Source organism: Bacillus rossius, chromosome 15, assembly GCF_032445375.1.
Source record: "Bacillus rossius redtenbacheri isolate Brsri chromosome 15, Brsri_v3, whole genome shotgun sequence".
NCBI classification, from domain to species: domain Eukaryota; kingdom Metazoa; phylum Arthropoda; class Insecta; order Phasmatodea; family Bacillidae; genus Bacillus; species Bacillus rossius.
This window is the reverse complement of record NC_086342.1, coordinates 27120107-27144982: the sequence shown is the minus strand read 5'-3', so window position 1 is coordinate 27144982 and position 24876 is coordinate 27120107. Positions and strand designations below refer to the sequence as shown.

General features: G+C 37.7%; 1 protein-coding gene across 1 annotated transcript in view; it reads right to left on the bottom strand.

Annotated features, from left to right (window-relative positions):
- Window positions 1-24876, bottom strand: part of LOC134539682 (DNA ligase 3) — a 454246-nt gene that overhangs the window by 292662 nt on the left and 136708 nt on the right. The window lies entirely within an intron of this gene.

Genomic DNA, 24876 nt, shown 5'->3' with positions numbered 1-24876 from the left:
CGGTTCGAACCCGGTGAGGGCAAAAATAAATAAAAATGGCGACCGATCCTTCCCTCACAGTGGGTGCTGGCAGACTGACTCCCACCACTTTTACCAACGCATATATATCGTCACCTAGTATGACGTCATGTCCGCCATCTTGTCTTCGTTGCTGGAGACCACCATCTTGTTTTCGTCGGCGAGAGTGCGCTGACACCATGTTAGTTTAGTTCTTATCCGCTAGAGTGCAGTAATCATTTATTACTGTGACACCCGCCATCTTAAAATTTGGCCGCCATCTTCATTAATTTACATATTGATTCGATCCGCTCCTGTCCTCGGTTCGATACCCGATCGATGCAATAATGTTTAATTTTATGTAAAAAATAATAATTTCAATATACCATGTTCAACATTCGTAAAGAGTCTCTAAAACATCTACTACCAACATCCTATCAGACATCAAGACCAACATATTGGTAATTCGTAATTGTAATGCTAGAGATTCGGGAAAAAAATCAAAATTCATTAAATAAATTGACAATAAATATACTGATTGAATAGATCGAATAAGGTCCTTGGTTCGATCCCTGACCGATACCAAACAACAACATTAATTTTAAAAAATACCACTAAAGTGTAAGGTTTGAGAAAATAAAAACACCGCAAGTTCTTTTAAAAAAACTTTTATTACATACATACTACACTACTACAAGTACAAAAAAAAACACAGACAAATTACCAAAGCCTTTTGGATTCCTCGTTTCAAACAGTCTTCTTATTGTACGGACTAAGCCTTTTACATGTCTTTAAATGTCTATCCGATCCGTTCATTACCGCAGCCAGAGACGGACTGAAGTCCATATCACCAGGGTCTCACTTATATAGACCCATCAGTCGGTACAACACATGAGTCAAAACAAGAACCATGTTCATTATACTCACACTTAACTTTCTCGGAGCATTTTTTATAATGAAGATGTAAGCTATCAAGACGTGAAATTAGTTTTTTGCACTTATTGCACTGAAATTGTATTCTTTTAACATTATTAGAACAACTGCTTCTTTCATGTCTGCGAGCATTTGAGGTGATAGTAAATGATGCGTCACAGTATTTGCACTGACGCAATGTACGCTCTTCATTAGTTGAAGAATCCATTGCTGACAATGAAACTTCGGATGATGGTGGTATCACATCTGTTGAAATCTCCTCCAATGTTGACGCCGTCGTTGCCAACGGGATCTGCACCTTCTCCATCGTAGCTGTCGTCAAGGTTCCCGTAGACGATGGTACAACCTCCGAGTTCGACGTTAAAGACGGTAAAGATGCCATCGAGGTCTCAAGAACAGCTAATTGACATGACTTATGCACCAGAAGAAACAAACTAGGTGATCCTTACACCGCCGACGTCATTAACAAACTGAGCGTCCTGCTGTCTAGGACTCGCTTATATACATGCACCGTATGGAATAATACGCTAGTCAAATCAAGAACCATTTACAATAATACTAGAGTCAAATCTACAAATTAAAAAAGAGGATCATTTGATCGAAAAAAAAATTCGATCTCTCCAATATACGCCAGGCTCCAAGAGCTACAATTCACGTCATCAGATCCATCTACATTTTGCTCCTATGCTTCAATTGACCATTAGCTGCAAGAGCTCCAACAGCTACATCAGCTCCAACACGTAATGTACGCAATGTACGCGCAATACATGCAATTTACACGCAATAAATGTAATGATTACACAGTACACACAGGAAACGGAACGTACACACAGTACACACACACAGGAAACGGAACGTACACACAGTACACACTGGAAATGGAATGTACACACAGTACACACAGGAAACGGAACGTACACACAGTACACACAGGAAACGGAACGTACAAACAGTACACACAGGAAACGGAACGTACACACAGTACACACAGGAAACGGAACGTACACACAGTACACACAGGAAACGGAACGTACACACAGTACACACAGGAAACGTAACGAACACACAGTACACACAGGAAAAGGAACGTACACACAGTACACACAGGAAACGGAACGTACACACAGTACACACAGGAAACGGAACGTACACACAGTACACACAGGAAACGGAACGTACACACAGTACACACAGGAAAAGGAACGTAACACAGTACACACAGGAAACGGAACGTACACACAGTACACACAGGAAACGGAACGTACACACAGTACACACAGTAAACGGAACGTACACACAGTACACACAGGAAACGAAACGTACACACAGTACACACAGGAAACGGAACGTACACACAGTACACACAGGAAACGTAACGTACACACAGGAAACGGAACGTACACACAGTACACACAGGAAACGGAACGTACACACAGGAAACGGAACGTACACACAGGAAACGGAACGTACACACAGTACACACAAGAAACGGAACGTACACACAGTACACACAAGAAACGGAACGTACACACAGTACACACAGAAAACGGAGCGTACACACAGTACACACAGGAAACGGAACGTACACACATTACACACAGGAAACGGAACGTACACACAGTACACACAGGAAACGTAATGATCACACATACAGTAGCGGAAACACACACAGGCTTAGTTGGAAATCAGAACACAAGAAATAAAAACATTAAATTTTTACTTTCAATATTTTATTACTTCTCAACATTACACAAATACAAGTAAAAGAAGCCATTATTGTATGTAGCCAGCTTTCCTCAGTTCTTTGAGTATGAAGGATATTTCTTTGATGCACGGATAGTTTCCTGCACAAAGCGAGCCATGTAGAAGTCTTAGCCGGTCAACCAATAAGTTTGGATCTTTCCATGATGTGTAATCAATCTCTTCTACCACCATCTTACTTGCTTGTTTATTATAAATACTTTTAATATCACAATCGTCCCAGTGATCATAATAAGCATTATCAGATTTATTTATTATAACACGACGTTTCCATCGTTTCGGTCTCAGGACATCGCCACATTCTTCGATCTTGTCAGCTCTGGGTGCTTCATCACAGTCTATGCCTTTGTCAACAGCCTCAGAGTCACTGTAACAATCACTGTAGAAGACATCCTCTTCACCCAGATTACCGTATGAATTCGCTATCGATGATGTCGAAGTGTCTTCATCGTCTTCGTGCTTCCTTTTTAGGAGTCCATCATTTTTACAAAGAATGGAGGATCTACTGAATATAGGCTTGAATGTATTCTCACTTTTCACGGTGTTGATACTTCCATTAGTTTCAGTCTTCCCGAAGCCATTAGCATCCTTCAATTTATGTTCTTCCTCACGACCGGGTGAGCTAATACCATCACGCTCAGGACAAGGAAAATTATTGTCATAATGCAGATCACTCTTCTTTAGCCTAGTGGATCCATCGGTGTTCTCTATGCCGTAAGTAGTCTTGACTTTACATGTTTTACCATGTCTTTTTAAGCTGTCAATTCGTGTTAACGACCTGCTACAACGATTACAGATTAACATGTTGCGTAGTGGGTTTCTAGCACAATCATTCTTCTCATGACGTCTAGCATTCCTTCTCATGACAAAATCCTTGCCACAGTATCTACAGCGGCTTCCTTCCGATTCAGCTATAGATATCAAACCACGATCCATGGTAGCTTCTGTGACTAATGTTAGATACAAACTGTCAGTTTTCTCCAATTGGAACCATTTCTTAAATAGAGTTTTTGAAATATTTCATCAGCGAGAGTTAAGTTATCTAATGCAAAGCAAATTGATGCAAGTAGTTCCGGCTGTCGTCAACAGATGGCGCCACGTGTTGCTTGCAGGTAAATAATATATATTTCATTAATGTAAGATGCGGAACGCTCACTATCGATCGCAAAGGGAGGTTGGCTTCGATAGTATCCAAGGAGAAAAAAGTTCGTCCTTCCTGCTAGTGCTTCTCAGATTTCTCACGGTCCGCCATCTTGGATTACGACGTCACGACGGCCATCTTGGATGGGTGTGACCTTGACCTTTGAACGAAACCGCAGGAATGGTCGCAAGCACACGGATTAACCATCAAAATATTGATAAGAATAATCAGGAGCACACGGAGAAAACCATCATAATATTGGCAAGAATAATCAGGAGCACACGGAGAAAACCGCCACAAGTTTTCTTTGATATCATAAAAATACAAAAAAAAAAAAATTAAAAATAAAAACAAAAAAAATTCAAACATTCTGGCTTGTACTAGAACTCTATCTTTGCTCAACAATGAGAAGTTCACAAGCTAGCAGATTGTTTGAATTTTTTTTTTGTTTTTATTTTTAATTTTTAATTTTTTTTTCTTTTTTTTGTATTTTTATGATATCAAAGAAAACTTGTGGCGGTTTTCTCCGTGTGCTCCTGATTATTCTTGCCAATATTATGATGGTTTTCTCCGTGTGCTCCTGATTATTCTTATCAATATTTTGATGTTTAATCCGTGTGCTTGCGACCATTCCTGCGGTTTCGTTCAAAGGTCAAGGTCACACCCATCCAAGATGGCCGTCGTGACGTCGTAATCCAAGATGGCGGACCGTGAGAAATCTGAGATGCGCTAGCAGGAAGGACGAACTTTTTTCTCCTTGGATACTATCGAAGCCAACCTCCCTTTGCGATCGATAGTGAGCATTCCGCATCCCACATTAATGAAATATATATTATTTACCTGCAAGCAACACGTGGCGCCATCTGTTGATGACAGCCGGAACTACTTGCATCAATTTGCTTTGCATTAGATAACTTAACTCTCGCTGATGAAATATTTCAAAAACTCTATTTAAGAAATGGTTCCAATTGGAGAAAACTGACAGTTTGTATCTAACATTAGTCACAGAAGCTACCATGGATCGTGGTTTGATATCTATAGCTGAATCGGAAGGAAGCCGCTGTAGATACTGTGGCAAGGATTTTGTCATGAGAAGGAATGCTAGACGTCATGAGAAGAATGATTGTGCTAGAAACCCACTACGCAACATGTTAATCTGTAATCGTTGTAGCAGGTCGTTAACACGAATTGACAGCTTAAAAAGACATGGTAAAACATGTAAAGTCAAGACTACTTATGGCATAGAGGACACCGATGGATCCACTAGGCTAAAGAAGAGTGATCTGCATTATGACAATAATTTTCCTTGTCCTGAGCGTGATGGTATTAGCTCACCCGGTCGTGAGGAAGAACATAAATTGAAGGATGCTAATGGCTTCGGGAAGACTGAAACTAATGGAAGTATCAACACCGTGAAAAGTGAGAATACATTCAAGCCTATATTCAGTAGATCCTCCATTCTTTGTAAAAATGATGGACTCCTAAAAAGGAAGCACGAAGACGATGAAGACACTTCGACATCATCGATAGCGAATTCATACGGTAATCTGGGTGAAGAGGATGTCTTCTACAGTGATTGTTACAGTGACTCTGAGGCTGTTGACAAAGGCATAGACTGTGATGAAGCACCCAGAGCTGACAAGATCGAAGAATGTGGCGATGTCCTGAGACCGAAACGATGGAAACGTCGTGTTATAATAAATAAATCTGATAATGCTTATTATGATCACTGGGACGATTGTGATATTAAAAGTATTTATAATAAACAAGCAAGTAAGATGGTGGTAGAAGAGATTGATTACACATCATGGAAAGATCCAAACTTATTGGTTGACCGGCTAAGACTTCTACATGGCTCGCTTTGTGCAGGAAACTATCCGTGCATCAAAGAAATATCCTTCATACTCAAAGAACTGAGGAAAGCTGGCTACATACAATAATGGCTTCTTTTACTTGTATTTGTGTAATGTTGAGAAGTAATAAAATATTGAAAGTAAAAATTTAATGTTTTTATTTCTTGTATTCTGATTTCCAACTAAGCCTGTATGTGTTTCCGCTACTGTATGTGTGATCATTACGTTTCCTGTGTGTACTGTGTGTACGTTCCGTTTCCTGAGTGTACTGTGTGTACGTTCCGTTTCCTGTGTGTACTGTGTGTACGTTCCGTTTTCTGTGTGTACTGTGTGTACGTTCCGTTTCTTGTGTGTACTGTGTGTACGTTCCGTTTCTTGTGTGTACTGTGTGTACGTTCCGTTTCCTGTGTGTACGTTCCGTTTCCTGTGTGTACTGTGTGTACGTTCCGTTTCCTGTGTGTACGTTTCGTTTCCTGTGTGTACTGTGTGTACGTTCCGTTTCCTGTGTGTACTGTGTGTACGTTTCGTTTCCTGTGTGTACTGTGTGTACGTTCCGTTTACTGTGTGTACTGTGTGTACGTTCCGTTTCCTGTGTGTACTGTGTGTACGTTCCGTTTCCTTTGTGTACTGTGTGTACGTTCCGTTTCCTGTGTGTACTGTGTGTACGTTCCATTTCATGTGTGTACTGTGTGTAAATTCCGTTTCCAGTGTGTACTGTGTGTACGTTCCGTTTCCTGAGTGTGTGTACTGTGTGTACGTTCCGTTTCCTGTGTGTACTGTGTAATCATTACATTTATTGCGTGTAAATTGCATGTATTGCGCGTACATTGCGTACATTACGTGTTGGAGCTGATGTAGCTGTTGGAGCTCTTGCAGCTAATGGTCAATTGAAGCATAGGAGCAAAATGTAGATGGATCTGATGACGTGAATTGTAGCTCTTGAGCCTGGCGTATATTGGAGAGATCGAATTTTTTTTTCCGATCAAATGATCCTCTTTTTTAATTTGTAGATTTGACTCTAGTATTATTGTAAATGGTTCTTGATTTGACTAGCGTATTATTCCATACGGTGCATGTATATAAGCGAGTCCTAGACAGCAGGACGCTCATTTTTTTAATGACGTCGGCGGTGTAAGGATCACCTAGTTTGTTTCTTCTGGTGCATAAGTCATGTCAATTAGCTGTTCTTGAGACCTCGATGGCATCTTTACCGTCTTTAACGTCGAACTCGGAGGTTGTACCATCGTCTACGGGAACCTTGACGACAGCTACGATGGAGAAGGTGCAGATCCCGTTGGCAACGACGGCGTCAACATTGGAGGAGATTTCAACAGATGTGATACCACCATCATCCGAAGTTTCATTGTCAGCAATGGATTCTTCAACTAATGAAGAGCGTACATTGCGTCAGTGCAAATACTGTGACGCATCATTTACTATCACCTCAAATGCTCGCAGACATGAAAGAAGCAGTTGTTCTAATAATGTTAAAAGAATACAATTTCAGTGCAATAAGTGCAAAAAACTAATTTCACGTCTTGATAGCTTACATCTTCATTATAAAAAATGCTCCGAGAAAGTTAAGTGTGAGTATAATGAACATGGTTCTTGTTTTGACTCATGTGTTGTACCGACTGATGGGTCTATATAAGTGAGACCCTGGTGATATGGACTTCAGTCCGTCTCTGGCTGCGGTAATGAACGGATCGGATAGACATTTAAAGACATGTAAAAGGCTTAGTCCGTACAATAAGAAGACTGTTTGAAACGAGGAATCCAAAAGGCTTTGGTAATTTGTCTGTGTTTTTTTTTTGTACTTGTAGTAGTGTAGTATGTATGTAATAAAAGTTTTTTTAAAAGAACTTGCGGTGTTTTTATTTTCTCAAACCTTACACTTTAGTGGTATTTTTTAAAATTAATGTTGTTGTTTGGTATCGGTCAGGGATCGAACCAAGGACCTTATTCGATCTATTCAATCAGTATATTTATTGTCAATTTATTTAATGAATTTTGAATTTTTTCCCGAATCTCTAGCATTACAATTACGAATTACCAATATGTTGGTCTTGATGTCTGATAGGATGTTGGTAGTAGATGTTTTAGAGACTCTTTACGAATGTTGAACATGGTATATTGAAATTATTATTTTTTACATAAAATTAAACATTATTGCATCGATCGGGTATCGAACCGAGGACAGGAGCGGATCGAATCAATATGTAAATTAATGAGTGATTTATTTAATGAATTTTGGAACTTTTCCCGAATTTCTAGCTAAATAATTACGGATTTTAAAGATGGCGGCCAAATTTCAAGATGGCGGGTGTCACAGTAATAAATGATTACTGCACTCTAGCGGATAAGAACTAAACTAACATGGTGTCAGCGCACTCTCGCCGACGAAAACAAGATGGTCTCCAGCAACGAAGACAAGATGGCGGACATGACGTCATACTAGGTGACGATATATATGCGTTGGTAAAAGTGGTGGGAGTCAGTCTGCCAGCACCCACTGTGAGGGATGGATCGGTCGCCATTTTTATTTTTTTTTGCCCTCACCGGGTTAGAACCGAGGACTCCGAACTCCGTGTCGTAAAAAGTATATGTTTATAAGTATTTTATTCAAATTTTATTAAGTGAATTTTTTTATAATTTTTAAAAAAAATTTCGTTAAAATCGGATAATAAATAAAAAAGTTAAAGATGGCGGCCGTAACGGAAATTGCAACGGTGACGTCATCATTCAAAATGGCAGACAACACATCGCCGGAATGTTCGAGAACACAATGACGTCATCCAATATGTCGTATCCAAGATGGCGGATCAAAAATGGCCGCCGTGATCTTCTTGTCCCGTTACGATGTGTCCCGTTACACTATGTCCCGTTACACTATGTCCCGTTTCACTATGCCCCGTTACACTCATCCAAGATGGCGGTAATAATCCTAGATGACGTCAGAGGCTTATCGGAGGCTGTAGACAAGGATGCTTAAGCCTCTTTTAGGAATTTGGGTTCTTTCTAGGGCAAAACGACTTTTGAGGATTTTCGAAATCCTAATTTTTGGATTGTGGAATTATTTGAGATTTTTTGGCGGAATTTTTTTTCACAAAAATGGAACTTTTGACGATTTTTGAGGAATTTTGGGCAATTTTTGCTCAATTTTAGCAAATTTTGAGGGTCAAAGGTTAATGTAATACTTGTCCCGTTACACTGTGTCCCGTTACGCTCATCCAATATGGCCTCCGGAACGTGACATTTTTTCGAGCGTGCAGCTCCACACGCTCCACAGCCTGAAGCCTGTCCCAGCTCCGGCTATCCTATACTACTTACTGCTGTCATGATATTTCTTCAGAGATGGATTATATAAAGTAGGCCTTTCCTCTACATACTAAAAATTTCTAATTGATATTCATCCAGCTCAATAACGAGAACCAAAATCAATTAAAATAATTTACAAGCGAATATTTACACAAATTAAATAACGACGAAAAACAGTATTTAACTACTCAGCTGTGAACACGCTGCCGTAGAGTAGTCAAGGCTACGCACACTACGGCGCGCCTTTGTTGCCTCACACACGCACATGCGCAGATCACTACGGCCATCATTAGACAGTCCGCTCGCAACGAAGTTTTCGTCTCGCGTCTGGTCGCGACAGTTCTGTGGCGTCGTGTCGCGTTTGATCCTGTGCGCACTGTATGTGTGTAGATACATGCAAGCCGGGTCGTTACCTCAACGCCGAAATACCATAACGCCGAATGTCAAAATTGACCACAACACCGAAATACCATAACGCCGAATGTCAAAATTGACCACAACGCCAACAGCTAGAAAACTGCTGTGTACCACAACGCCGAAATAACAACTGAATGAATTTGTGTGTGTTTCTTAAATGTACCTTAACGCCGAAATACCACAATCAAATTTAACCTTACCTAATCTAACCTAACCTAACCTAACCTAGCGAAATATAACCTAACCTAACTTAACCTAGCCTATCCTATCCTAACCTAACCTAGCCTAGCCTAGCCTAACCTAACCTACTCTAACCTAACCTTTGTGGCAGTCCTGCAATGACATGTTTCGGCGTTAGTGTATTTCGGCGTTGTGGTAATTCGGCGTTGTGGTAATTCGGCGTTGTGGTAATTCGGCGTTGTGGTAATTCGGCGTTGTGGTACACAGCAGTTTTCTAGCTGTTGGCGTTGTGGTCAATTTGGTATTTCGGCGTTACCCAGTATCTGCAATGTTACCCAGTATCTGCAATGTTACTTAGTATCTGCAATGTTACCTAGTATCTGCGTGTGTCCTGTCTTATAAGTTGCCGCTGCTCTAGTATGCGGTTAACGGTAATTTAATTCCCACGTGCTGTTACCTAATATCAGCAATGTTACCTAGTATCTGCAATGTTACTTAGTATCTGCAATGTTACCTAGTATCTGCAATGATACCAGTATCTACAATGTTACCTAGTATCTGCAATGTTACCTAGTATCAGCAATGTTACCCAGTATCTGCAATGTTACCCAGTATCTGCAATGTTACTTAGTATCTGCAATGTTATCTAGTATCTGCAATGTTACTTAGTATCTGCAATGATACCAGTATCTACAATGTTACCTAGTATCTGCAATGTTACCTAGTATCAGCAATGTTACCCAGTATACGCAATGTTACCTAGTATCAGCAATGCTACCTAGTCTGCAATGTTACCTAGTATCAGCAATGTTACCCAGTAATTGCAATGTTACTTAGTATCTGCAATGTTACCTATTATCTACAATGATACCAGTATCTGCACTGTACCTAGTATCTGCAATGTTACCTAGTATCTGCAATGTTACCTAGTATCTGTAATGTTACTTAGTATCTGCAATGTTACCTAGTATCTGCAATGATACCAGTATCTACAATGTTACTTAGTATCTGCAATGTTACCTAGTATCTGCAATGTTACTTAGTATCTGCAATGTTACCTAGTATCTGCAATGATACCAGTATCTACAATGTTACCTAGTATCTGCAATGTTACCTAGTATCAGCAATGTTACCTAGTCTGCAATGTTACCTAGTATCAGCAATGTTACCCAGTATCTGCAATGTTACTTAGTATCTGCAATGTTACCTAGTATCTGCAATGTTACCTAGTGTCTTCAATGTGTAAGGCCTTTTTTTTCATATCACAGTTTGGTCTTTAAATGTGTGCCATAACCACTGTAGTATTAATAACATGTGCAGTTTTTGAACTTGTAAATCCTTTCTTGAAAAAAAATCTAAAGGTTTCAATGAAAATTTAACATGGTACATTTCAGGTGCGAAAAATTGACATCCCAAGTTATAAAATACAGAACCAATTTATGTTTGTATATAAATCGTAAATATATATAAAAAAGAAAAGTATAAAAATTATGATAATTTACGTTTTTTATAAACGTTTATTTTCCCAACAATTTATTTTTACTTAGCAAATGTCAAATATTCTTTGTCATCCCCGATCACAGCTAGTTAAAAGTAACCGAGGTATTTCATACAAAGGAAACACTAACAATAACAATAACAGGTTTTTTTCTTGAAATTGACAGTTTAGTCAATCTTTGCCCGATTGTAATCTGAGGGGGAAAAAAGAAAGGGAACGTTTTCTGAAGAATTAAAAATGAAATATAAAGTATGCTATTGTTAATTTTTCAAACTTCACATGGTTATGCACAAAGATTAAGGAAAATAAAAATAAAATAAAATAAATTCTACCCCACGTTTGTAAAACGGACTAAAATGTACAAAATAAATTTCTCCTAGCCCCATACAGATTTGTAACCCCATAAGAGATTGTCCTGAAAATTTGTGATTGTGAATTTTTAAGAGCTCTGAAAATATGTTCTTGTAAGATTGTAAACGTAAAAAATGGGTCACATGTAATAGATGATTGATGCATGAACAGTTCACCTAAGTCACTAAAAAAATGTTAATTGCCCTGCAAATTATATGAACTATTGTGCGAGTTTTCTCAAAGACAGCTACTCCCTAAACTCTTTACTATTACGCACTAGCCGATGTACCCGGCGTTGCCCGGGCTGAACACAAGGTGAAGAGGATTTTTTAAAAAAAAAAATCGAATGTATACAGTAATTGTCTTCTTAATTTGAATTTAAATTGGAAATTTCATCGAGAGATGCGCAAATTCTAATTCAATGGGTAGAAAAGGGCTATGGGGAAAGGAGACAGGGGGACAGGAGGAAAGTAGTGTTTCAAAAATTCATGTATTCAATTAACTGTGTGTTAAATTCAGATGTAGATACTAGTGTTCTTCATATTTTTAACGTCAAGTGTGCAAAATTTCATAAAGAAACTACCTATCGTGTTTTAAGGGATGGGGAAGAAGTACGGGGTGGTTAATCTCATGTGGACAGGAAGAAGAGGTGGATATTTTTAATCAGAAAGCATTAAATTAAACCTTGTTTTTAACATTAAATATGCTTAATTTTATTTATATGTACCAACATTATGCTTTAAGGGATAAAACGGGGATAGGGTGGTTTTTAAAAATCTCATGTAGGAAGAGGACCTAATGAACTTACACGTATTTTTCTAAATCATTAGATAAAAATTAATTTTCTTCTTATTGTGAATGTAATGTGTGTAAATTTTCATCATGAAGAACCAAATTTTTGCCTTAATGTGTTGGAAAAGGGGTGGGGGTGGTTTTTTAAAACATTCCCTTTTTTTCTTATTTATTTAAATTCAGTAATTTCCCCCTTAATTTAAGCGAAAAGTGTACGAAATTTCCACAAAATTTACGAAAATTCTGTTTTAGGGGGTGAGAAAATAGATTTGTTTTTTTCATTTATTCTGGAAAGTGACCTGTTTTTTTTTTTTTTAGAAATCATCTATACTCAGTAATTTTACCCTTATTTTGAATGCAAAGTGAGCAAAATTCCATCAAATAGTATTGAAGTTCTTTTTTTAAGGGGTGGTAACATGTGATGCGGGTGGTTTATTGAAATATTTTAGACAGTGAACTTCCTCGTGTTTCGAACGTCAAATGTGCAAAATTTCCACTCAAACGGATGAACGATGCGCGAACGCATTGAAAAAGAACCAAATTGATGTTGAACACACATTCATTTTTATATTTAAGATCAAAAAATTTAATTTGATTAAAATGGGGTAGGATGCTTACCCTGACAGAGCTAGGCATCGGCTATCCACATAACCGGACTAGTTTGTATGGTCCTCTAATTAATTTTTTTTACAGGCGTGCCAGCTCACGCTTGAGATCTGATCTATTAAAAAATATATACCTTATTAAAAGAGTATAAAACGCTTACTACTGACAGAGCTATGCATCAACTATCTGCATTAACAGACTGCTAGGTATGGTTCCCGAATTATCTTGTTTGCAGACGCTTTAACTACGTCTAAGATTTTATCTATTTTTTACAAAATTACTCTCCCGATATATCCCGCAGGAGACGTGCATTTTTCCGGGATAAAAAGTAGCCTACGTTCCTCTCCGGCCCATTAACTATCTCTGTGCCCAAAATCATGACGATCTGTTGCTCCGTGCCTGCGTGAAATAAGGACAAACCAACAAACACACTTCTGTATTTATAATAAAAGTAGGGATTAAGGATTACACACACCTCACCTTCAATCGTCTAAAATCTTGCAAGTATTTTCATAACTATGGAAAATTCAAAATCACAAATTTTCAGGGCAATCTGTAATAAGGTTAGGAATCTGTATGGGGTTATAAATCTGTATGGGGCTAGGAGAAATAATTTTATACTATTTAGACCGCTTTAAATCGTGTCGTATTAAATTATTTTTATTAAATTATTATTTTATGCTTTATGCTCTTGTGTGTGCATGTGAAATTTTGCAATCGATTTTAAACATCTTGACTGGAGCAGTCAGTGACGTAGGCACCGCCTGGTAGTGCTGCGTTATGCATTCCGCAACACCGCGCTGTTCTACCCGTAGGCTAACACCACGAATCTGAGGGCATCGCTAAACCAAATCAAACGAACATGTACCATTCAGACAAACAAACAAACAAACAAACAAACAGACAAACAGACAGACAAGAAACCGTCTTAATATCACATTGTCATCCAGTTCTGAAATTAATGAAAACGTGTTAAAAATGGAAGTAGTAATAAATTTATAAGGTGTTTTAAATGTAAATAATGTTTAATGAACATAATCAAACATTTTATTTCAAGCATAGCTCCCACTCCAACAAATATTTTTAGTAGAAAGTTTAATTTTTTCCGCATACTTGAATCACTGATATTGAAAAAAATATATCCGTCTCTAGGAATAGTTTGAATTGTTAAAATATCACTATCTGTTGATCTTAAGTTGTTGCAGAAAATATATTTTTTTCGATGAATATCGTATAGACGAAATACCAATCTTTAATAAAACATATGTGCGAAAATGTACCTTTATGTCTCTTTTTTATGACTTTCGTTTTCAAATATCTCTTAAGATTTCTGCAGCGAACAACGATCTATTGATTCAAAAAATAACGTGTCCTACTGTTGAATATTTAAATGTTTCAAAATGATATTCTGAACTTAAGAAAATGGTTCAGAAATTCCAAACCATGCTATTATTTAAAATTCACACGATAATAAGCCGTTAGTAAGCTATAAAGGTTAACCTAATTCTACTCCGGCACTGTCTCATGTGTAACCTATTCAATGAAAAACCCTTCATAAGTTTTCTACTCAACAATTGAAAGAATTAAGCAATGATCACTGAAAAGTAAAACCAATTATATCAACGAAAAAATAAATAACCCATTACTCTGTCTCTGAAAAAAATAAAATAGGAAAGCTAACTGTGAATTTAGTGACTCGATCGTAAAAAAAAAAAAAAAAAAAAAAATATGGTGGTGTTCAAGCCTGTGTTTCGCCATCTAAAAACTTATTTTCTTTCGTACTCTTGGGGATTCGCCGCCTTGTGAGTTCAACTTGAACGCTCGAAAAGGCCTATCGTAACCGCTTGGGTTTTGCTGGTAGCGCAGCTTGAATTATTAACGGCAAATCCTGCTTTCGGCTGTTTCCGTTTTACGACGTAGTGCGTAGAGTTTTAGTTTTAGGCTTGCCAGGGCCGATACAGGAAATTTTTGAGTGAAAAGGAGGGGGGGGGCGGGGAGGAGGTAGAATTTTGTAAGAAAAAAAAAGAAAAAAAATTAGTTTGAACACGTGGATTAAAAAAAAAATTACATTACTATTGACACTAACAAGCTGGAAAATGGGCCTACAATAGTTACCGTAGGCAAGGTGGGTTCTCACACAGCAACGTAATACATACACGTGAGTTATCACACAGAAACATAATACATACACGTGAACTCTCACACAGCAACGTAATACATACACACATACACTGATATTTTGTAATTTTTAATGTGTAACATCTTAGCTCTCCGTATACGGCATTTGGTAGGAGTAATTTCGTGATCGGAACAGAAGTCGTATGGAACGGAAATGTGTAACAACCACGGTGCAGAAATCTGTGGCGGATGTCGGGAACAAAAGTTCACAAATCCAAAGGGAAATTTTTATAGTACTAACTGCTCAGTGAATTTTAACAAGATGGCCAGTATTTTAATAAAAATCCCTTGTCGTAAAACAGTGCCGAAGACGGGATTAATTTTATTCAAGACTTTTCGCTTTAATCGGAGCTTTTTCGTTATATAGTTTAAAATTTCGGTCTGGTAATAAAATTATTCAATATTGGAAGTAGCTTCTCCGGCCACAAATTCTAGTGGAGGGTGAGGAAACTACGCGTGGTTCACGTCAAGAAATGTAGTTGAAAATACAATTTGCCTATACATTTATCAGCTCGTTATTACTTTAAAAAATTCTTAATTAAATTTAGTGCCCGAGTTTATTTGCTCCGTGAGAACATATGAATTTTCTCGTTACCAAGGTTAGATGTTACACTTCTCTGGCGAGTACTGAAAGATTAGCTCACAATTTTTTTAAAATAAATTTGCTGGCGCTAATAGTGAGTTAAAACTTAAACACTTGTGGTCACAATAAAGTAAAAATTATTTAAAACTTTTCTTTATGAGCCTGCTTGAAACAATGTTTGTTTTCTTTTAGAATAACGCGTTACATAATTCTGTTTTCATACATATTTCGGTTTTACTTAATACACATAAGTCAATTCTTCTTCTTTTATATTTTTCATACTCTCATTGATACAATATTTTTCCAAAGACATACCCCTGCAATTAACATAAAACTACCATAGAGAAGGACCTGACAAATTTAAACTACCTCTAACCATCATTGATACTTATATTAAACGAAACAAAATAGATTCCGAACATAAAATATTACATAAGTTTAATTGATAAACAATTCCAAAATTCCTGTAATTATGACGAATCGTTACAGAAAAACTTTTTGTTTTAATATACCTATATTAAAGATAAAGTTACATTAAAACTTCCCTTTAACTAACATTGCTGATTTACTTTCAACAGCAAGGAAGAAAATATTTTATGGAATCACTATACAAAAACAAGCTTCCTAGCTACCCCCAAACTAATTTAAAATCATAATGTCTATTGGAGGTATAATTCCATGATGTAATGTTAAATTTAATTAAATTTTGGTTTTTACATATCATTATTTTTTTCTGTTTCTGTTTGAGATATACCAATAAAATTTTCACTAAATAAATACTGAGGCCTATATATATTTTGTTTTAATTTCATATTAATTTCAACATTTTTTGAGTTAAATCATTTCGTACACACAAGCAGATGTTAGATAATGTTTAGGTATCTAATTATCAGACGTAAATAAATGTATTTCGTAATTTACATTTTAACGAAGAGTTACTTAGATGTTAGTTGTTTGTCTTGAAAATTTAAAATTCAAACGAAAAAATATTAATAAATTAATTTTTTAAATCTATTCATCAGTATTAGCAATTTATAATTATTTAGCCAGGCGAAACGGTGTTAAGTAATATGAATACTTGCCGCACGCCACGAAATTCCTGGTGGAATCTAATTTGGACTTGCACCCTTAACGTAAAAAACGTTACTGCGATTCTAAGGCCAAAAAAAACACGTTTCATAATGTTCAGGACCACTGGTTCGAGCGCAAAGCTAACAAAACAAAACTTCAACAAAATTAGGTCTTACGTGAAACTTACAAATCTGTAGACTGTTTAAATTCATTGTTGGAACCAAACATATTTATAGTAGTTTTATTTTTTTTTTGTTTTGGAAAATATGAATTTTTTTTAATTTCACGCATTTTTGGATAGTTATTTAACTGTTATCTGAAAATAATTCTGGTATAAATGTTTTTAATCCATTGAAAAATAATCATTGAGAGACTTTGCCTTCAAAAATTGATAGTTTAATGTAAACAGATTATGACTTGTGCGATAAAATAATGTCATCACCGTATGTTAGGTCAGTGAGTTGAGAAACACCAATAGTGTGTGTCTCACAACAGATGGGTCTCTAGAACACTCTTAACCGCAACAGCTTAAGGCGAGACTGCGAATTTATCATCCAATATATATGCGTATACATTTTCTCTAAGATACTGTCAAGTAATAAAAAAAAAACATGAATTATTTTTGGACTGATTGAAAGAAACTGCTTTAATCAGCGCATCAGAGAGCCGCGCAAGGTAATTTCGTTACCTGATAATTCATTTCGACGTCTTCGGATGGCCACGATATAACTAACTTGTCTCTAACGCAGTTACGACCGCAGCTTCGAATCGAACTCACAAGTGTTAGACCGATAATAATCCAATAATCGCGTCTGGCCATTTTCCAAGCTTGGAGTTTCCTCGTAACAACATTAAATAAAAAAAAAAAATATGCGCAAAATGAAAATCGAAGTGGTTGCGGCATTTCACAAACATAAAATGACTTTTTATTAGACAGGATAGTGTGAAATCTGCGGACTTAATGTAACGCAGAATGTTTTCATAGTTGCAAGTTTGTGCACACAGAGTCTTAGAAACTCCAAACCACTGAGTCATAAACTCAGTGAGTAGTTTGTAAATAGGGTTCCGGCGGCCAGTTCAAAGTTGATGTAACTTGGTGATGGTCCGCCATCTTGGATGTGTAACGTCACAGCTGCAAAAGTTTCACAAAATTCCTTAAAAACTACTCAAAAATCCTTAAAACATTAAAAAATTTACCCACTTCGAAGAAAAAATTTCCCTCATTTTTCCTAAAATAAAATGGCAGGCGAAACTGTCTTCAAAAATACTTAAATTTCAAAAAAAAAAACATTAAAATTATTAAATTCAAGCCTCTGTGGTAACTTTCGTGATATCTGATATTTGACACCTTGAGCGTAATTTGACACCATGAATCAATTTTTTACGTAAAAGACCAAAAAATTAATTAAAACAATTATAAAATATGAAAAAATATGTAAATAAAAATCAATTACGTCATGAACTTAGGGCCTTCGGTAAAATTCCTGCAGAGGTAAAAAAAACCCACCAAAACTTATCATTCTTCTATAGGGACTAGCAGCATGAAAGTAATTCACATATAACGAATTCATAAATTCTCCTGGAATGTTAAGCAAGTCATTTAAAGTACTCGAGGTGTCTTTTCAGGGCAGTTCCATATGACAGTTGATCACCGCATATGTCACACAGCTGAGAGTTCTCTGTTTCGTTAACAGGACAGTTATATATTTCATGATGCCTAGCATTTTTCATGTGTGCAAATGTCTTCCCACAGAAGATACAGTTTGTTCCTGATGAGCGAATAATCAGAACCTTTGCAAAACCTAACATGCCTTTTCAACATTTCCGTAGTGTATAATCTGGCTACAACACCTGTTGCACACGTTTAGAGATATTATTTCAATTGCGTGTTTCACACTCACGAAGCTTCAAGCTTACGACGTTGTCACAGAATTCACAATCTGGTTCTTGCCTGCTCGTAGCTGGCCCCTTACATATTTAATCACGTAGTTTTCAAGTTATCACGGAAACCAGATAGTTTGTTACATTTGGAGCGCTGATGCAGTGTTCTTTTGTGCGCTGTTCAGGGGCATCCGCATCTTCCATGCCCGCGAACATCAGATGCTCTGGTAAAGTAATCAACACAGAGGCGCATCGATGCTCGTAAGACGTCGCTATATACCTCCAGTGGTCGTCGCTGACGGATTCACCGAAGTTACCGTCACTGTAACCGTTGAAGTCTCCTCGGCTGAAGACACTGCCGGAGTTTAAAGTCTCTCCCGGCCGCTGGAACAGCGCCTGCTGATGTCTCCTCTAGCGCAGGATTTCCGAGGACGTCGACGCGGCTTCCATCGAGATCTCCGATGACGATGGTATACCTTCCATCGAGATCACCAATGACGATGGTATACCTTCCATCGAGATCTCCGATGATGATGGTATACCTTCCATGAGATCTTCGATGACGATGGTATACCTTCGATCGAGATCTCCGATGACGATGGTATACCTTCCATGAGATCTCCGATGACGATGGTATACCTTCCATCGAGATCCCCGATGACGATGGTATACCTTCCATCGAGATCTCCGATGACGATGGTATACCTTCCATCGAGATCTCCGATGACGATGGTATACCTTCCATCGAGATCTCCGATGACGTTGGTATACCTTCCATGAGATCTCCGATGACGATGGTATACCTTCCATCGAGATCCCCGATGACGATGGTATACCTTCCATCGAGATCTCCGATGACGATGGTATACCTTCCATGAGATCTCCGATGACCATGGTATACCTTCCATCGAGATCTCTGTGGTCGTATAACTGTGAAATGGGAATGATGAACGCTATCCCACAGCCCCCCCCCCCTTGAGAATCCAACAAATTTTCGCCCATGCTTATAAGTATCAAGTTCTCTCAAGCGTCCGGTATGAATCAGTCCGGGTCGTTACCACAACGCCGAACGTACAATAACGCCGAATGCCAAATTGACCGCAACGCCGACAGCTAGAAAACTGCTGTGTACCACAACGCCGAAATACAGTAACGCCGAAAAATGATGCTGCGGGGGGGGGGGGGGGCACAGGAGAAAAATGAAAAACAACTGAATGAATTTGTGTGCTAACCTTACCTAACCTAACCTTTGTGGCAGTCCTGCAATGACATTTTACGGGGTTAATGTATTTCGGCGTTGTGGTACACAGCAGTTATCTAGCTGTCGGCGTTGTGGTCAATTTGGCATTTCGGCGTTATGGTTTTCGGCGTTATTGTACGTTCGGCGTTGTGGTATTTCTGCGTTGTGGTGTGTCCCCTATCAGTCCTGTGTAAGCGTAAGCCCTATGTAAGCGCCCTGAAAGGGTCTTTTTTTTACAACTTAGTTACAAAACATAGATATTTCTCTTATATATTTAATTTTTATATGAAGTTTTATAAAAATGGACCTCCCGAAAGTAATTATCTAAATTATAGTGAAAACCGCATCAAATTCCACTGTGCAGTTCAGAAGAAGTGAGCGCACCAACAGACGCGGGTAGCGAATTCGTTTTATACTATTTGAAAAATGGTATATCAAGGTATAGTGTGCCGCCGAATCTAAGAAAATTATATTAAATGGTTGAAAACATAACTAGGTCTCAACTTTAGAACCTTCTCTATCTTACTGCTATTATAAATGCAAGTGACCTCATTTTAATACTACTATGTTATATAATTTATTGAGATAATATTCCTCACATAAGGAACAGCAGGAGAAATTATTCCAGCATACACGTTTCCAGTTCTGAGGACACCGTATGCTAGAGAAGTTTACTAATTTCCATTTTAAAAAATCTGGGGGAAAAGGGGGGGGGGGGGGGAGCTCCAACAATCTTAGAAAAGTAACAACACTAAGTAGAAAAAAATACAGGAACTATTTTTTTCCCAACAATACTGTACTGTACTAAACCAATTTGCTATTGTACACTTTCTCCATCTTTCAGTAATCGCTGATGTATCCTGACAAAAAAAAAAGCGTCTAGAAACAGGGGTACAGAAGAGCACGAACTAACTGTACGGAAAATGCCAATCAGTAAATTTGGATTCTGGTTTTATTTCCTCTGACCAAGCCACACAGAACAGGAAAAGTAATGATTTCTTTTTTTCTTTTTTTTAACTGTTCTTCCTCGAATTTTTACATCGCTACAGAGTTGACACTCTTTTTTGACACGCTGTTGACCACTCGCAAAGCCGGCAGGGTTGCACTATCTCTCTCTTTGGCCACGCGCTATTGTGGGCATCGCGGGACAGAGGTCGGCGCTCAGCTAAACTCGCGCCACATCCCCGCTCCGAGATCCAATTAGCGGCGATACACCTGCGCAATCTGGCAACATCGCGCGACAGAGCGTGCCGAGGCCTTCATTATTCTCCTTTCGCGTGCGGAAATAATGAATGGACACAGGGAACGAGAGTCCAGGACTTGAAAGGATCGCGTTCGAAATCGATTCGTTCGACGTAAAGCGCTCGAAATCATTCGGAAAAATAAAAAAGTTTTTTCAAACCCTTTGTAGGTGGTACTGACATAATTCTGACTATGAAGTGGCTCTACATTGCCAAATAACTGACAAAACGACGTATCAATGCATTTCGAATTTTTAAATAACTACGGCAATTTCTGCGCACGAATTTAATGATCGGTAGGGGGAAAAAAAATACATATGGGTTAGTTAAATCTGAGAAATACCGACATATAAAGCGAACTCCTTGAGACCTATCGAAACCTTCCTTCTTGTTCGTCCGTGAGAGATCATAATGCCATCTAAAATTAAAATTAAAATCAAACTAGGTGCGTATGTTTTTCGAACAACATGAGGTGAAATCTACTGTCAAGGGGGTCGGAAAAATATTTGGAAATTAGATGCTAGTGGATATTATATTTTTTCGTTTTTCCCGTTAGTGTCCTTGTACTTCACATAAATACCAGACAAACAAGTACCATAAAAAAAGAAAATGGCCGACGCGGGGTCTGCTAGTCGCGTGGCCCCGCCTACCTTGATATCTACGTTCCATCTCCTGGCCTGGAACCGCGCTTGTTTACTACTTGTGGTCTGAACAGCTCCCAAAGTTTATAACTGTGCAGTAAGAATATAATTTAAAAAAAAACAGTCAATGAGAAAAGTGCATCGTTGGCAAAACGCCTAACGAGTAGAGAATTTATTTTAAAATTTGATTTAAATATAGCATATATTAAAAAGTGGTCGTGAGACTGACATTTTTCATAATATCAATCTAAATAGGTTTTTTTTCTGGGTATAGTCTTAGTAAACCGGAGTCAGTGGCAACAAACAGATAATTTCTCGGTAGCCGTGGTCGCTGAGACGTCTGCCTTATGCGGCGAGGATGGCGAATTACGACAGCCAAACAGCCAGCAGGTCTCATATTTATGAGCAATGAGCCCATTCCCAGGTGGTTTGGAGCCGGTTGTAATCTTTTGACTTTCCATAACCTAATGCCGGGTTAGCTTCGAAAGAAACAAAAAAAGTTAAACAACGACGTCTTTAAATACGAGTTTTATTAACTTAGCAGGATAAAACCCAAAACGCATGTTTCAGCCACCTTTCAACTTCTTACGTTTCACCTTGCACTTTCGTCTTCCATATTTGAGGCGAAGTAACTTTTAAAGACGCAGACGTGTTGTGCATAGAAGGCCAACTATGTTTGTTTTTGAAGTGTAACATCTTAGCTCTCGGTATACGGCATTTGGTAGAAATAATTTCGCGAATGTGACGGAAGGCACATTGAACGGAAATGTGTAACCACGGTGCTGCCATCTGTGGCGGATGGCGGGAATCAAAGTTAACAAAGTCAAAGAAAAAATTTAGAGTAGTAACAGTTTAATGAATTTTATAAAGATTGGTAGTAATTTAATGAAATTCCTTGTTGAAAATAACGTCAAAATTCTTGGGATTTAGTATTTTGTTTTCAAGTCTTTTTTCGCTTTTATAATTTCCAGTCAACGTAGCTGATACTGCAACCAATTATAGTGGCGGGTGAGGAAACTACATGTGAATCGCGTCAAGCAATGCAGCTTAAAACATTATTCGCATAGAGCATTATTTCAAAGAGTTTTACATTAAATCTTGTGTCCGAGTTTCGTATACTTAAGTGTATTTGCAACATGAGTACACGTGATTTTGCTCGCTACCGAGGTCAAATGTTTACACATCTCTAGCGAGCACTGAAATACTCACCAAAATTTCTTTTTACCACCAACCCACTTTCTTTCAAGTGGATAAAATATCAGACACTTGTTATTTGGCACTGTGTTAAGCAGGAGGGGATTTGCATTTTTCGCAGGCACGTTTTTCATTTCGCACGGAGGCGGTCGGTAAAGCCGCAGTCTTTTATCCCGCCGTCCGAGTCTGTGGATATTAACACGAACCACTTATTAAACTTGTGAAAACAAACAGGAAAAAAAATGTAATGAAGCAATAAAACTTATTTTCCTTTCGTGAAATTAAATCAAGCCGGTGTCTTGAATTAAAAAATAATAATAGAGCGAATAAATGTAGGGATGCGTAGCAAGGAATTGAATGAGGGATATTTTTTTTTCAGTATGTGGATGAGAAATCGAGAAAGATTAAACAAGGACAGTCGATTACGTTTCGTCGGATTGACTTTCACACTGTGCATGATGCATAAACCCAAACAGCGACCTCCCAAAATCAGTCAAGCGATATTACTGTATTTCCGAATTTTTTTAAATTTTGTGTCATTTAATTTTAACTTACACTGTGAAGCAAACCACGTAAGAAAGTATTTTAATACTTTATTTCAATGCAAAAATCTGGCAAAGAATATGATTTTTTTTTTAGATAACTTAAGATTACGAGACGAAAGAATATTTGCATCAGTCCCCAACTTTTTTTTTTTTTTGCAGAAAGCTTTTTGAGTAGCAAAATACGCGTATATTCAGTGTTTGAACAAAGTGGCTTCAGGAAATTTTCCAATTTTGGAATATTTGAAGTTTTACCGTGAGCACCAAAATGTAACAACCCCTCAAGATTGTCTTTTTTCGCATGAAATGCTAGTAGAAAAGCGCTAGAACTAAAACATAAGAAAAATTATATGACGCGAGAAAATCCTTTACTTAAACTCAGTTCTGGTTCTGGTTGGTCGTATAGTTAAACCTTTTTGGAAAACTTGTTGAAGATCTACTTTAAACCACTTTAAGAATGCCTCCATTACATGTGAGGGAAAAAAAAATTTCTCTAGAGCCTAGTGATTAAGCAGAATTCTTTACAATTAGTTTATTTTCCAACGCTATGAAGGCTGGTACAGTAAAAAAAAGTGTACTTTTATAATACAAGCCATTAAATTTTTGATTTATTTTTTGATAAACTATTAAATAATTTTGATTTAAAAATGTTGATTACTTTAAAAAAGTAAATTAGTGCCTAGTGAAAATGATCTGAAAATGATCAATATCCCTACTAATAAATTTTCCGATCATTGCTCCTAAATATAGCTACACAAATACCTACTGAAGCGCCAACCCCTTAACGGTCTTCATGTGTTCCGTAATTGTAATAGAAGTTCTCGTACTAACTCAAAACACGTGTCACTTGACATTATAAAATACTGAAAAACGTTTTCTTATCCTGGAGAAAAATCGGAAACAGTTGAGAGATATACTGTGCTCGTACTCTTTTAAATGTATATTATGAACCCCTAGTGTTTGGGAAAGTTTAGTTAGCTCATCACACGGAATAACGATCATATCTTCTTCCTCATAAGAACTGCTCATTTTAATATGATGTACCAATACTTAGCGTGTGTGACTGAAGGAACGGCTCGAGCAATGTACCTAGATCATGCGCGCGTCCTGATTTACGCGATTATTAAGAATAAGAAAACAATTTATACAGTACGTACATACAACTCTCCGATTGCCATCCTATTATACGCACGTAAATCCCATTTTAAATATTCGGGCAACAGTAAAATGTAAATAAAGATCGCAGGAATTAGCGACCATTGTCTGAAGTAGCTTGGTATCTGGGTTGTAGCCGCGTCCAAGGCGAATATATCACTGACGTTTCGGTTGACATTGTCGTCGCCATTATCAGGGTAGAGTTAAATCCACTGATTTGCCAGAAACCCCAAAAGCCAATCACAGAAGCCCAGCTCCGATTGGCACAACTAGACGAAATGAAGGCTGTGATTGGCCCACAGC